Here is a 14,748-nt window from a genome sequence, read left to right on the forward strand (position 1 = left end):
GCATTGGGGTTACACAAATGAACACATTTCTGCCTTCATGATAATTGTATTCTAGTGGGAATTTAAAACTGATAAAACTGGGTAACAGTTCCCAAACCTTCAGTCAAGTCTGTGCCAGATACAACTTGCCTAACTTTGGGGAATTATGGAAAGGTGCTCATATCTGTGTCTAGATTCATGGGGTAAGAACAGGAGTAGGATGGCTAGGTGATTCTCAGAAGCAGGAGTCTAAAGTCAGAGATGATCATGGTAGTTTAAGACTTCAGGGTTTGACGAAATATTGGGAAGTGTTTTTGAACTTTCTACAAGGATGCGATGAGAGTCAAAGTCATGTTATCTAGATCACAAGGTCGGGTGACCTGACTGATACCCAAGTCACTATTGTACACTAGGGCTGCATATCTAAATCTAGCACCAGTGCCTGGGCACTTCAGGCTGACAGGCTTCTTTCTTTTCCTTGTTATGCCTGTTTCCTCTTGTCTTCCCCTCCCCCATTCTCAGCTCGGTGCTCTGTGATGACCTAGAGGAGTGGGATGGGGGTGGGGTGGGAGGGAGGCTCAAGAGGGAAGGGATATATGTATACATATAGCCGATTCACTTTGTTGTACAGCAGAAACTAACACAACATTGTAAAGCAATTATACTCCAATAAAACAAACAAAAAAACAACAAAAGAAACTCTATTTAAACCCTGAGCAATGTCTTCCTCTCCCTCCTTCCCCAGCCCATTTTGTACAGTCTTTTCATATGCTCAGGAAAGGCTGGAGTAGGTGATTGTTATATACTTGCAGGGGCAGCTGGAATTCTGTTCAATTTCCTAGTGACTCTTGGATTGCCTCCTCTGTCCAGGTGGCTAGTTTTACCTACTTAGGGAAATATGTGCTGGAGACAGTAGTAATGCATCTCAGCTGCAATAAAGTTCTCCATGCTCTGGAAACAGCTTTGTTTGTTTTCTCTTACCTCCAACACACGGAAGGAAACAGGCCGTAGGCTGCCAAAGAGTGGTTGGTTGGGTTGATACGTCAATCCTGAAAAAGGAACTCTGTATTCTCCTGTAGAGAAGCTGGACATTACTCTTCCCCACCACGCCAAGGCAGCTGAAGGATTACTTCCTCCTAGTTATACGGGTTAAAATAATAGCTTGGGAAAGAAGGAAAAAAAGTGATCAGTCCCCTGAAGTGTAAACTCCTTACGAACAGAGTAATTACCAGTTTTGTTTATTGATGCTTCTTTGCAAAGTTGGAAAGGTAAGGCAAGCATTTAAAGAACAGAATTGTATATGTTGAGGTAAAGAAGAGCATCTTTGAGTTTCAGGAGGCAGTTCAATATTCTTAAGCAAAAAACCAAGACCCACAAAACTTGAAGCTGGATTTGAATCATGTTTCAGCTGTTTGTTAAGCATATGAACTCGAGCAGATTACCTACATTTGCTGATCTTTAGTTTTCTTATTTGTAAGACAAATTTAATTTCTATTCTAGCCAGTAAACCTGAGCTGTGACCCTTGTTGGAGTTTGGATGTGGGTAGGTGTGCCAGATGATTGATGGGATTTGCCCAAACAACACTCACCTGGGGTTGAAGAGTCACACCATAGGTGATTCATTCCCAGGGAAACAGCCAAACAATAGCTGCCATATTATTCAAGCCTGTCTCCAATCCAGTCCATACATGCAGACCTTAGTTCAAAAGAGAAAAAGACCTGGAATAAAAAACTGGAAGAACAACCTGATAAAGAACTCAGTAGAATATTAAGTCATAGATAATTGCCTAGGGCCACTCTAACAGGTTCTAACACATAAAGAAGAGGGATGTCGTACTTCACTTGATCAAAAATTGGCAGCCTGCTCTGACACTTTGAGAGTCCTCCATGGTGGTTGTCGGGATTGCTGGAGCTGTGGTAGCACCCAGTGGGGGACTTCAATGTGTGAGCAAATTGCACTCACCAGGTGGCAGAACCCACTGGAGACCCTCATGCTCAGTGGGCCCACAGCAGTTCCCGGGACAAACAGACTTATTGGACAATATTCAAGACATGCCTAGCAACTTCTAGATATATTCACAGGAGCACCAGCAAGTGAAAATTAAGTTACTATTGTTGCGTGAACTTCGCAGATTCTAGCACAAGGAAGTTTGGTTTAATTAAAGCAGAAAATGGTATTATAAAGTTCCTGGCACCTAGTTAGTTATTGTTATTCCTTGATGCCCTCCTCTAAACGGCAGAATCAATTGCTCCTTCCTTTGTGCTACTTTTTTGTGTAGTAGGTATATCTTCTCTAACTTTAATTGAACGTTTATTTAATTGAAATTAATTGAATTGAAAAAGTAAAGTATATGACAACTTCACTTTATTAGAAAAGAATAGTAATGGAAAGAAATTTCAGTTGTATTCAAGAAATAATTATGTGGCTAGATGTGATTAAAAAATTGTCCCTAAGACAAGTATTTGGAATCCACCACAGGAACAAAAATTTAAACTACATTTATTTAGATATACTTCTTTATATTTAACAGTGAATCAGCAGGATATATTTGAAAGAAAGAAGTTCTGAAATGTAGAGTGGTAGATATTCCTTTTCACCTTATGTATGAGATTAGGAAAAACGAATTTGTCGAATGCTTAAAACTTGGCAAAATTATTTGAAGGAGGAACAAATGCCTGATGAAATAGGATTAGATGGAAAGGGATAAGAAGATCAAGGGGAGAAAAGTCTTATTAATGCTTCAAGATTGCAGAAACTGGTCGCCCAAAGACACATCATATCAAATGTATTAGATGAGACCACATTTAATACATTTGATATGTATCATTTTTCTGTAAAAAATTTTTTCTGTAAAAAATTGAAAGGAGTTTTATAGTTTTGCTATCAGTTTTGATTTTGTAGTTATCTTTTTTGTATTTGGAGCCAACACTTCTTTCTTTTAGGTCTCAAACACCTTTATAGGCTTTTAGAACGCTCAGAGGTCTAGACAGTGATAGACTGTCCCTGATAGGTAAGGACGTAAAATAGACTGTGAGAAAGAAACCAAGCCCATTTACAGCTGACACCCACAGCATCCCTGTGAAATAAAAGGAGAGAGTATTTAACTTCAGGTGTTTATCAGACAAATGGAGGCCAAGAGTCAACAAAACAAAGTACAAAGCTGTAAATTTGTCGGGAAAGAATATACAATTATATTGAGGATGTGAATGTAGAGGCTAGTGAGAATTCTTGACATAAATTTAGAAAGTTGCAAGGGTAGTTTGAAACACACACGTGAAATCAGCAGGAATGATAACAATGATACTGGAAGTTTGGATTTTGCTACCGAACCAAACTTGGGTCTGCTTGCCTGCACATAAAGTCAACCTACTGGGTTGTGATGAAGGAAAGTGCACTGTGTATTGTAAGGCACCAGACAAGGAGTCTGGGGCAGCTAATGGTCTAAAAATGCAAACTCCCCAGTGGGTTTCAGGGAGGCATTTTTAAAGACCAGGTGAGGGAGGGGAGTCGCAGGGTTGTGATCAGCTCATGCAATTCTCTGACTGGTTGACAGCGTGAGGTGACAGGGCAGGGTCACAAGGGTTAACATTATCAGTCCTCAGGCTCCAATAAGTCTGGGTGCTCATGGTCATCAAGTAGTTAACTTCTTCCATTTGGTGGGGATTTTAGCATCTGTAAAACAACTCAGGAAATGTGCATCAGATACTGTTACCTAGGTACTTCAGAGAGGAGCTAAAGAAGAGAACCTGAGGGGAGGGGTCTGTCTCAGGAAGGCCCTTCGCATGCTCCCCTGAACCCAACACCACAAAGGGGTGGGCAGACACCTAAGCCAACCCTCCAGCCCGACCCCCTGGACACACCTCTACCCTCACCCCATATAAGGAACCAGCTCGCCCCATCCTCTCAGGGAAGCGAGCTAGCAAGGGACTGTTACTTGTTCTCGCTCCCCCCTGCTGCAGCAGGAGCCCCAATAAAGCCTTGCCTGAACTTCCTGTCTGGCCTGTGATCAATTTCTATTGATTAAGGAAGGCCAAGAACCCTGGTTGGTAACATTTGGGTCCAAGGCCGCTTGGGTGGTAAGTAGCAGAGCCAGAATTTGGATTGGTTTTGCCACATTCCACAAGCCTAGCCTTCTCCACTCTGAGCTTATTAATTGAGACTGGGGGCTGGGAGCTGGTGAGGAGGGCAGGTGGTGAAACATCTGGAGGGCAACGGATTAGACGAACTTAAATAACAAAGAAGTAGTTTATGGAAGCAGAGTGAGGAAATTTGGAGGGAAATAAAATTTGACACATAAAGGTGTAAAAGAGTATAAAGGGATAATAGACATAGGAAAGCAAAACAGGTGAAGGGAAAATGGCAAAACCTTGAAAGTGTTTAATTTATAAGGATATGATTTTGTGCCACACAAGGCATTTTGTTTAGTTAGCTTTTATGAAAAAAGTTATAAAAATGAACTGTCCCAGTACTTGCTGTTGGGGGCAGGGGAGAGAAATAATTTTCCCTCTACTCTTCTGAGTTCTTAGCTGAGACCCTTGTAATAAAGGACAGATTAACATGAGAAAAACAAACAGAAGGTTATTAATATGTATACGTGAGGGAGATAAGAGGTACAAATTTCCAGTTGCAAAATACATGATTCACGGACATGGTATGTACTGTGTGGGGAATATAGCCAATAACTATGTAATATCTTTGTATGGTGACAGATCATAGCTAGATTTATCATGGGGATCACTTTGAAATGTACAGAAATATTGAATCACTATGTTGTGTAACAGGAAATAACATAGTGTTGGAGGTCAATTATATTTCAAAAACAAACAAACTCATAGGAAAAGAGATCAGATTTGTGGTTACTGGAGGGTGGGGGGTGTGTGAGAGGGTTAGATGAGAGCAGTCAAAAGGTACAAATCTCCAGTTATAAGATAAATAAGTCCCAGGGATGTAATGTACACACCATACACATAACTAACACTGCTGTATGTTATACATGAAAGTTGTTAAGAGAACAAATCCTAAGAGTTCTCATCACAAGGAGAAATATTTTTTTCCATTTCTTTAACATTGTATCTATATGAGATGACAGATGTTGTATCTATATGAGATGACAGATGTTCACTAAACCTATTGTGATAATAATTTCATGGTCTATGTAAGTTGTCATTAAGCTGTACAACTTAAACTTATACAGTGCTGTATGTCAATTATATTTCAAAAAAACTGGAAGAAAAAATACAATAAAACCTGTTGGAAGAGTTAAAAACAAGTAAATAAATAAATAATAAAGTATATGTTCAAATCTTCCCTCTCCCAAATACAAAACAAAACATGTATAGTTTATGTATACGGGGTAGATTCCCAGGGAAAAATGAGTAACTTATAAAATGGCTTAGAATTCAGGCTTAAATACCATCTTAATAGGGAAAGGGGAAGAGGGAGGTAGACCTCTTGGAGAGAGTAAATGATATTTAGGAAAGATGAACGGACCTTTAGACGAATAGATGGGAAGTATGTTAGTTTGTGACACAGTCTGTCTGGCTGCGGTGTCCACTTTTATTCTCCTCTCCTGTGACAAGAGTCAACTTTTCCTAGTTGATGAAACTCACAGGGAGGGGATTTATGACAATTGAACTCCTTTTGAGGATCTGTCTTTAGGCAGATAAAAGGAGTTCAGACAAAGCCTCTCCTTGTATTTGCTGTTTTTCAAGTGACTACAGCTCAAAATAATCAATATACCAAAGGGGCATGTTTTTTTGGGTTGCATAGCCTGTTATCTTTCAATGTCTACACTTTCATCCTAAGAAATCTCATCCATAGCTTTATATAATCTCTAGAAGGTGACTGAACTTAAGTTTACATCTTGAACCCTGAACTCTTCCTGAACTAACTCCAGATTCAAATATCTGTCTTGATATTTCTACAGGGATGTGGAATAGAAGCCTCAAACATGGCATGTCTAGAACAGAACTCTAGATTGCATCACCCTGTATCATGTTCCTCTTCCAGTCTTCACCATCCCAGGAAATGGAATCCTCATCTACCCTATTCAATCAAAATCCTAATAGTCATCCTTGATTTCTATCTTTCCTTCATCTTCCACATCCAATAGGGTATGCAAATTCTATCAGCTCTGCTGCCACAATATTTCCCAAAAAGGTTCACTCCTTCCCTCTCCATTATTACCACCCTAGTCCAAACCATCATCTCTTGTCTGAGATACTGTCAGAGCCTCCTAACTTGTCTCCCTACTTCGGCTTCTGTCCTCTTAAAATCCATCTCCTACACAACAGCCAGCAGATTTTTTTTAAAAACTACTAAATCAGATTATGTATTACTGCTTCCTAAAACTCTCAGTGGCTTGCTGTTATATTTATTATAATAATAATGACCACGTATAGTATTTACCAAGAGCCAAACATAAACTAAGTGATTTATATAAATTAACTTAATCATCACAAAAATCTATGATATCAGTTTCATTATTATTCTTGTTTTTCAGATGGGGAAACTTAGGCAAGACTGATTAAGTAATTTGTCTGAGGTCATACACATGCTGAGTGTTGGTTCTGGGATTCAAACCTAAGCAATCTAGCTCTAGAGTCTGTGTTCTTAAGCAGTACATTGTACTGTCTCTCAACAGAACCTGAATTCATAAATTTATATCTCCAGTTCTTAAACTTTTGGATCTCAGGACCCCTTCTTAAAAATTACTGAGGACCCTAAGAGCTTTTGTTTATGGGGTTTTAACTACTGATACTTATTATATTGAAAATAAAAGAGGGCTTCCCCGGTGGTGCAGTGGTTAAGAATCCGCCTGCCAATGCAGGGGACATGGGTTCGAGCCTTGGTCTGGGAAGATCCCACATGCCGCGGAGCAACTAAGCCTGTGCACCACAACTACTGAGCCTGTGCTCTAGAGCCGCGAGCCACAACAGCTGAGCCTGCATGCCACAACTACTGAAGCCCATGCGCCTAGAGCCCATGCTCTGCAACAAGAGAAGCCACCGCAATGAGAAGTCCGTGCACTGCAACGAAGAGTAGCCCCCGCCCGCTGCAACTAGAGAAAGCCTGTGCATAGCAACGAAGACCCAAGCCAGACAAAAATAAATAAATAAAATAAATTTACTTTAAAAATTATTTATTTTAAATAATAATGTTAAACCCATGACATGTTAACATAAATACATTTTTTTGTTGGTGTAGCCACTATGGAAAACGGTATGGGAGTTCCTTAAAAAAACTAAAACTAGAGCTACCATATGATCCAGCAATCCCACTCCTGAGCACATGTCCGGAAAAGATGAAGACTCTAAGTCGAAAAGATACATGCACTCCAATGTTCATAGCAGCACTGTCTGCGATATCCAAGACAGGGAAACAACTCAAGTGCCCATCGACAGATGATTGGTTTAAGAAGATGGAATATTACTCAGCCATAAAAAAGAATGAAATATTGCCATTTGCAGCAACATGGATGGAACTAGAGGATATCATACTAAGTGAAGTTAGTCAGACAGAGAAAAACAAATATTATATGATATAACTTATATGTGGAATCTTAAAAATAACACAAATGAATCTATATACAAAACAGAAACAGACACACAGACATAGAAAACAAACTTACAGTTACCAAAGGGGAAAGGGGAAGGGATAAATTAGGAATATAGGATTACAAACTACTATATATGCAATAGATAAGCAAGAATTTACTGTATAGCATAGGGAACTATATTCAATATCTTGTAATAACCTATAATGAAAAGAATTTGAAAAACAATATATATAATTGAATTACTTTGCTGTACACCTGAAATAACACAATACTGTAAATCAATTATACTTCAATAAATATATATTTTTATGAAAAACATCTGTATTTTCTTAAAATAAAAGCTGATGTGTAGAGTGATTTTGTTTTGCATTTTTGCAGATCTCCTTGATGTCTCTTTAATAAAAGACAGCTGGATTCTTATATTTACTTCTGCATTCAATCTGTTTTAATTTGTTGTTTTGGTTGAAGTATATGAAGAAAATCTGGCCTCACATAGATATGCAGCTGAAAAAGGTGTGGGGGGGGTATTTTCATAACCTTTTCAGATATCCTTTGATTTTATACCCAAACTTGACAAGTGATAGTTTCTGAAAGGTTAGTTGAAATTTGAGATCTGGAACCATATCAAGGAAATTTCATACCCTGATATATTAAAATCTATATATCTATCATGCACTATTGATTGAATCTTTCACACATGCATGATTTTTAACATCATGAATCAGTTAATTTGGAAAATACTGTTTCATTGAGTTCTGCAGATATTTCAAATTTTAACACATTGCATGATACAATATCAAAATATCGCATTTGTCCTGTCACTATTGGTCTCATTACAAAAGTCAAGTATCAAGAAGATGTCAAGCTCATGGTAGCAGATACAAGTTTTCCAAAATTTTAATTTTTACTTGTATGCATGACTTTTTATCATCGGTAACAAATACTGTCAGTTGTGTTCCTTGAAGTGACAGTCTCACTTGGCTTACTTTTTGAGAAAATGTCTGCAAACATTCAAATCTGAATAACCATCATTTGTCTTTCAAGTAAAAATGGTTTCCGTAAAAAGGTGACTAGGTCAGCTTGTAACTCAATCATGCAAATGATATGTGATGGATGAAGAATATAATGAATACTAGTATAGTCTGGGTATCACTACCTTGATGTGCTGAGGTTATAGTAGTTTTACCCACCATTGCTTCTGAACTATTAACACTAATGTCAACAAAGAGAAAAAGGCAAATAAAATGTTAGTATTCTTTTGAAAATAGTTTGACTCTGTGACCCTTTAAAGTGTCTTGGGGACCTTTACCCAAGGAGTCCACGGACCATACTTTGAGAACCACTGTTTTACATGGTAATTGTCTTGCCAAGTTTCATGTCTCCTCACCTATCCTGCTCTGCCTTGCTAAGTTCCACTCACTTAAGGACATCTGCATCAACTGTTCCCTCTGCTGGGAACTCTCTGCCACTGGTATCTTTATTGTTATCAGATTTCAGCTCAAATGGCACCTCCTAAAGACACTTCTTGTGATTAACCAGTTTAAAAGACACCTCGCTCCCCTAGTCATTCTCTATTATGTTACTCTGCTTTATTTTCTTTATAAAAGTTATCATCATTTGATATTACCTTGTTTATTAATTAATTTGCCTCCCCCATTAGAACATAAGGTGTAGGAATTCAAGGAATTGAGATGTCTTATTCATTTCTGTATCTCCATCTCCTAGAATTGTGCAGTCAAAATTTAATAAATATTTAAAAAGACCTTGAGGGGGCTTCCCAGGTGGCACAGTGGTTGAGAATCCGCCTGCCAAGGCAGGGGACACGGCTTCGATCCCTGATCCGGGAAGATCCTACATGCCACGGAGCAACTAAGCCCGTGCACCACAACTACTGAGCCTGCGCTCCACAACAAGAGAAGCCACCGCAATGAGAAGCCCGCGCACGGCAACGAAGACCCGACGCAGCCAAAATAAATTAAAAAAATAATAATAATTAAAAAAAAAAGACATTGAGGAATTAAAAGAAAAAGTAGACATTGCAGTAATTTGAAAAGCACAAAGCATTATAAGGTGGTTTACAATAGTTTTCAATATTAATCTCCCAATGACTATTAACTCCTGACATTTTTCGTAGTTTATAATCAACTTTAATATTCTCTCCACACCAATATAGAACTTGTATTCTTTTATTTTCCCCTTCCCATTATTACACTTGGATGGAATGCAAAATATTTTAGGATATAGATGAAGTTAGAAAGGCACTTAAAATATTCTTCTTCTAAAAAAAGTAATTTCTTCCACAGCATTTTTAGAGCATAGTGTGTGTAAAGGTTAATATCTATGAACATGGTCAATTTGGGGTATTAGACATCTTTAGTATACTGAGTCTTCTTATTCAGGAACATGCTCGGTCCCTTTACTTACATCTTTATTGATGCATCTAAATGAAGTTTTACTATTTTCAACATAAGTATACTGTACACTATTAGAATTATTCATAACTACTATATATTTATATATGTTTGCTGTTATTGCAAGTAAATTGTAAGTTGTGTTTTTAAAATCTCTTATGTTTATGGATAGAAATTTAAATTTTTTTGTATTCATCTTGTATTGGCAACCTTGCTAAGTTCTTTTATTACATACTAATAGTTTGTAGATGAAAGTTTTTTATATATGAAAGCACATCATTTACTAAATGATTTTTTTCTCTTTTTATTGTATTGTCCCTAATAGATCTCGGAAGATTGTGCATCTTAGTTTGCCTAGGTGGGTTGGTAACAGTTTTTATACACTTATTTTCTCTCCTTTCTTACTTACTGTTTTCACCTAGCAGTACATATCTTGTTGTATTTCCTATTTTAAAGATAATGATTTTTAACGTTTCACCATTACGTATGAAATTCACTGTAGGAATTTAGTTTTAATTTTATTTTTGATTCTTTTATCATGTTAATGACATTTCCTTCTATTTCTAGGTTCCCAAGTTTCTAATCATAAACGATGTTTTAGTTGTATTGTCTTCTTTATCTATTGAGATGATCAAATGTTTTTTCTACTTTTATTTTTTCATGAGGAAATTATATCATTAATTTCCCCATGAAAAATATTATATTTATCATATTGAACTCTTCCTGGAATAGTTGAATCCTGAAATAAACCCAATTTGGTCATGATATATACTTATTTCTTATTTATACATTGCTAGATTTGGTTTGCTATTATTTCATTTGGATTTTTGCATCTATGTTTTGAGTGGTATTGGTCTGTAATTTATCTTCATGAGAAAGTACTGCCTTTGCCAGGTTTTGGTGTCAATCTCATAACATGAATTGAGGAGTATTGTTTCTTTTTTTTATTCTTTGGAAGAGTTTGTACTGAATATAAGGTTGAAATAATCTGTTCTTGAATATTTAGGGAGGGTGAGATTTTTAAAAACAACACAAAAAAGTGAAAATCACAACGGGAAAGCTAGTTTTTTTCTCCTACACTAGAATTAAGAACTTCTATTCATCAAGTGCACTATAAAAAAGAGTGAAAATAATTGTAGCATGAATAACTGTCGAAGGGTTAACATGTGCAGATTACCTTAAGACACCTACAAATCAGTAAGAAACAATCAAATATAAAAATGATCTACACAATTTAATTCTAATCGTTGTCCCCTCTATTCTGTTCTACCAACCTTACGTAGGTAACAATTTTTAATTTTGCTTTAATCATTCCAGCTTTTTAAAAGCATAGATGAATATATATTCTTTTTTAACCTTTTTTCTTGTCTACTGGCATCATTTAATGACAAAAATCTTAGAACCATGCTCAGACCTGTATATAGAGATCTTCATTCTTATTTTTTAAATAACTGCATAATATTTCATCATGTAGATTTTTTATTGTTTATTTAGGCAGTCTCATTTTATTGAACATGAATTTTCCCCAATCCTTGGCTACAAATATTGCTAAAATGGGTAATTTGTAATAATGTATACATTATTTTATAGCTGGATAATTGTATCTGAGAAATAGATTCCCAAAAGGGAGATATTTGGGTCAAGGAGTAAATGTAAGCTATAGTTTTTGTGTATATTGCTAGATTTACCCACTTTGGCCTTTCATGTGAGGCACTCCCACCACTAATATGTGAGACTACCTGGTTCTTCACAGCCCCTCATACAGAATGTGTTGTTAAACTTTTAGACTTTGGGTTACTTAATAGGTGAGAAATGATATTTCAGATTTCTAATTACATTGCTCTTATTAGGAGTTAAATTAAGAATTGTTTTATAAGTTTAAAGACATTTTTCAACAGCTATACAATTTTAGGGTGACAGTACTTTGAAGATATATTCTGCAGTCTTCTGGCTTCCATTGTTCCTGTTAAGAAGTCATCTGTCTAATCATGAATCCTTTGTCTTTTCTTTCTAGAGGTTTTTAAAGTCTTCTTGTCTTCTGGCTTCTACAGTTCTACCAAAAAGTTTCTAGGTTGATATTTATTTTTATTTTTCTATTTGGGATTTATTGATATTCCTGATTATGAGGATTGGTTTCTTTGATCACTTCTGGATAGTGCCAACTACTAGCTCTTCAACTACTGCCTCATTCTCATTCTTTCTCTTCTTGCCTTTTGAAAGTTCTATTAGACAGAGATGTACCTTCTCACTTTACCTTCTATGTTTCTTTATACCTCTCTCATAGTGTTTTATTTTTCCCTATCTGTTCTGCATTCTGGATCATTTCTTCAGATTTATCTCCCAGCTCTCCAACTTTTTTTTCAGCTATGCCAAAGAAGATGCTTAACCTGCCCATTAAGAATTTAAATTTAGGAGCTGTATCTTTAATTTCTAAATAAATTTTACCTGTTTTCTAATCTACTAAATACCTTTTGGAAGTTTATCTTTTTAATAATGGTTTCAAATCTCTTTTTTTTAACATAATAAATTCACTTATTGCATGCTCTGTAACTGTTAAATCCAATATCTGCAAACTCTGTGGCCTGATTCTGCCATTGTTTCTTCTGACACTTGTTTATGTAGTTGTTTGTGTGTGGTAGTGTTTTCTAGTGGCATCTCATTTTGGGGGGAAATTTATCTCTGTAACTTTTTTGAGGTTTATGTGTTAAATGTGTTAACCCAGGGACTATTTTGCACTTGCTTTTATCAGTTGTCTAAGGGGTATTACTAATCAGAATCATTTTTAAAATGTTCTTACTTTATTTTTTAAAATTAGACTTTTTATTTTGAGGTAATTGAAGACTTACATACAATTCTAAGAAATAACAGAGAGATCCCATGGATCCTTTACCCAGTTTCCCTAATGGTAACATCTTGCAAAACTATGGTACAATATCACAACCAGGATATTGACACTGACAGAGTGAAGAATCTCTCAAGTTGTTCTTTCATAGCCATACCCATTTCCCTCCTGCCATCCCCATGAGAACCTCTAGCAACCACTGACTGATATGTTCTCAATTTCTATATACTTCTTTCAAAAATGTTATATAAATGGAAATACACAGTATATAACCTTTGGGGATTGGCTTTTTTTCACTCAGTATAATTCTATGGAAATTCCTCAGGTTGTTGTGTACCTTAGTAGTTTACTCTTTTTTATTGCTGAGTAGTATTCCATGGTATAGATGTACTATAGTTTGTTTAGCTGTTCATTCATTTAAAGACATTTGGGTTGTTCCAGTTTTGGACTGTTACAAATAAAGCTTCTGTGGACAATCATGTACAGGTTTTTCTGTGGATATAAATGTTCATTTCTCTGGGATACATGCTAGTGAGTACAATTGCTGGGCAGCATGGTAGCTGCATATTTAGTTTTGTAAGAAACTGCCAAGCTGTTTTCTAGAGTGCTGTACCACTAAATTCCCACTAGCAATCTATTAGTGATCAGTTTCTCTGCATTCTCATGAGCAGAGAATGTTAGTGTGGTCACTATTTTTAATTTTAGCCATTCTAACTGGTGTATAGTGATAGCTCATTGTGGTTTTAATTTTCATCTCCCTAATAGGTATTGATGTTGAACATCTTTTCATGTGCATATTTGTCATTTGCATATCTCCTTTGGTGATATGTATGTTTATGTCTTTTGCCCATGATTGTCTATTCTTTTACAGTTGAATTTTGCGAGTTCTTTATATATTTTTACATATTACTCTTCTGTCCAATATGTGGTTTGCAAACATTTTCCCCAGTCTGTAGTTTATTTTTTCATCCTCTTTTCAAAGGGTCTTTCACAGAAAAAGAGTTTTTAGTTTTAAGTCCAGTTTATGGAACTCTTTTATGGATAATGCTTTTGTGCCAAGTCTAAGATTTCTTTGCTTAGCCTTAGATCCCAAAGGTTTTCCCCTACTTTTAAAAAATAGTTTTATAGTTTTAAATTTACATTTAAGTCTATAATCTATTTTGAGTTAATTATTTTAAGTGAGACTGAGATGGAGGGTCGTTATTCATTCATTCAATCATTCATTCATTCCTTTATTTGCCTATGGATGTCCAATTGTTTCAGTATCATTTGTTGAAAGGCTATTTTTCCTCCATTGCATTGCTTTTGCAGAAAGAGAAAAACAAATACTGTATGCTAACAAATATATATGGAATCTTAAAAAAAAAAAAAAAACGGTTCTGAAGAACCTAGGGGCAGGACAGGAATAAAGATGCAGATGTAGAGAATGGACTTGAGGACATGGGGAGGGGCAAGGGTAAGCTGAGACAAAGCGAGAGAGTGGCATGGACATATATACACTACCAAATGTAAAATAGGTAGCTAGTGGGAAGCAGCTGCATAGCACAGGGAGATCAGCTCGGTGCTCTGTGACCACCTAGAGGGGTGGGATAGGGAGGGTGGGAGGGAGACGCAAGAGGGAGGGGATATGGAGATATATGTGTACGTATAGCTGATTCACTTTGTTATACAGCAGCAACTAATACAACCATGTAAAGCAATTATACCTCAATAAAGATGTTAAAAAGAATCATATTTGTGAAGATTTAGTTTTGGATTCTCTGTTCACTTGTAGAGATGTATAGATTTATCTTTCTGCCTTTAACAAAGTCTTTATGACTGTACCTATATAATAAGTCTTGAAATCAGGTAGACTGATTCTTCCTACTTTTCTTCTTTTTCAAAATTGTTTTAGCTGTTCTAGTTCCTGTGTCTTTCCACATAAATTTTAAGATAATATTGTTTATGCCTTCAAAAA

General features: G+C 36.3%; 1 protein-coding gene across 3 annotated transcripts in view; it reads right to left on the minus strand.

Annotated features, from left to right (window-relative positions):
- Nucleotides 1-14,748, minus strand: part of GUCY2C (guanylate cyclase 2C) — a 117,760-nt gene that overhangs the window by 84,551 nt on the left and 18,461 nt on the right. For all 3 annotated transcript variants that reach the window (XM_082352586.1, XM_082352585.1, XM_082352584.1), the window contains exons 2-3: nucleotides 1,569-1,675; nucleotides 961-1,140 (exon numbers count right to left, since the gene is read on the minus strand). The gene's annotated coding sequence lies outside the window, so the exon portion shown is untranslated. The remainder of the gene's footprint in view (nucleotides 1-960; nucleotides 1,141-1,568; nucleotides 1,676-14,748) is intronic.

This window comes from Balaenoptera borealis, assembly GCF_965194805.1.
Source record: "Balaenoptera borealis genome assembly, chromosome: 13".
NCBI lineage: Eukaryota > Metazoa > Chordata > Mammalia > Artiodactyla > Balaenopteridae > Balaenoptera > Balaenoptera borealis.